Genomic DNA, 1,798 nt, shown 5'->3' with positions numbered 1-1,798 from the left:
CGACGCTCAGACAGGCGTAGCCCCGGGAGGAACCCGGGGCCGCAAGTGCGTTCGAAGTGTCGATGATCAATGTGTCCTGCAATTCACATTAATTCTCGCAGCTAGCTGCGTTCTTCATCGACGCACGAGCCGAGTGATCCACCGCTAAGAGTCGTACGAGTTTGAACGGCGGGGTCCCCCCGCAGGGCGGGGGAAGAGCCCGCCCCTGGCACGGCACATCCCCGGAGGTGCCTCCGGCCGGCCAGAAAGGCACAACGAGACCAGACTCCGTGAGGCCGGAAGGTTGGACGACGGGGCGTCCGGCACGGGCCCCGCGGGGCCGTGCTCGGACACCCCACAGGCGCCCGGGGGCTCCCGCCTCGCCCGAGGACGCGGGGGCGCGCACACGCCCGCGCGCGCACGCGACGACACGACGGCCGCCGGGGACGCCCCCTCCCGACGGCCGCGCGACGCGCGCGCGGCGCGGCACGGCGCGGCGCCCCGGCCCGGCGAGGCGGAGTCTGGGGGAAGGGCCAGGCCTCCCCGACTCCCCCGCGGGCCCGACCGCCCCGACCCAAGGCGGACGGGCGAGGCCCCCCAGGGGTCTTTAAACCTCCGCGCCGGGACGCGCTAGGTACCTGGATGGGGGGAAGCCAAAGCAACGGACGAGGCGGAGCGGGTAGTGCCGCGCGGCCACCGCCTCGACGCCGCCCGCGCCCGCCCGCGGCCACCCGGGGACGGACGCAGGCCTCGGCGCTGCCCGCCCGTGACCGAACCCCACCACCGCGGCCGCCGCCGACCGACGAGCCCACCGCGCCCGCGGCCCCCTCGACGCCGGGCGTGCCCCCCTCGCGTCCGACGCACGCCACCAGACCCGACCCGACTTTCCCCCGGGGACCCTCCCCGCACCGGCGTCCCAGGCCCCTCGCCACGGAGGGCGAGGCTGCGGGCGGGGAAGCGGGGAGCGAGCGGACAGGGCGGGGGTGGGTGGGCGGACGTGCCGGCCGGACGCGGGCGCCCTGGGCGCCGAGGCGGGCGAGAACGCGGAGGCACCGTCGGACGGACGACGACGCCGCCGGCCGGGGAACGGCCCAGGGCGGGCGACGGGAGGCGGCGGGCGGCGGGCACCCCGCGTGAGCCGAGGCTCCGAGGCCCCCGGGGGACCTGACCCCGGGGACTCCGCGGGGGCTCGCGCCGCCACGCCGCCCTTCCCGAGACGCGCCGAGGGCGCCGCCGCCCGCGAGAGCGGGGGACGGACGGCGCCGGAGACGGAGGCGCGGCGCGACAACGCCGGCCCGCCTCGCGGGAGACCGGAGGGCGCGGGGACGGACGCGCCGGGGGCGGCGGCGCGGAGGCACGCGGCGGCCTCGGAACGCCGGGCGGACGGAGGCCGGAAGGGGCTCGTGGGCTCGCCGAGATCGAGCCCACTCCCTCCGGACCACCGCCGACCCGGGACCGAGGCCGCGCCCGCGCCTCCCGCGCCTCCGGGCCGGGCGCCCGCGCCTCCCGCGCGCCCCCTCCTCCTCCCTCTCTCGAACCTCTCGCGACCAGCGGGCCGGCACCGCGCCGGCCCGCCCGCGCCGCGCGGGGGTGAAAGGCTCGGCCGCGGCGGCGAGCCGCTCCGGTAATGATCCTTCCGCAGGTTCACCTACGGAAACCTTGTTACGACTTTACTTCCTCTAGATAGTCAAGTTCGACCGTCTTCTCAGCGCTCCGCCAGGGCCGTGGGCCGACCCCGGCGGGGCCGATCCGAGGGCCTCACTAAACCATCCAATCGGTAGTAGCGACGGCGGTGTGTACAAAGGGCAGGGACTTAATC

The 1,798-nt window shown here is 77.1% G+C and overlaps 1 non-coding gene across 1 annotated transcript; it reads right to left on the bottom strand.

Moving 5' to 3' along the window:
- On the bottom strand, nt 1-153 carry LOC139043440 (5.8S ribosomal RNA). The gene has a single exon (XR_011500531.1). It is a non-coding gene; the product is annotated as a 5.8S ribosomal RNA (ribosomal RNA).
- Nucleotides 154-1,798: the final 1,645 nt, after the last annotated feature.

The sequence above is a fragment of the Equus asinus genome, unplaced genomic scaffold (assembly GCF_041296235.1).
Source record: "Equus asinus isolate D_3611 breed Donkey unplaced genomic scaffold, EquAss-T2T_v2 contig_235, whole genome shotgun sequence".
NCBI classification, from domain to species: Eukaryota; Metazoa; Chordata; class Mammalia; order Perissodactyla; family Equidae; genus Equus; species Equus asinus.
The sequence above is the reverse complement of the archived record's forward strand: the minus strand, read 5'-3'. Positions and strand labels throughout refer to the sequence as shown.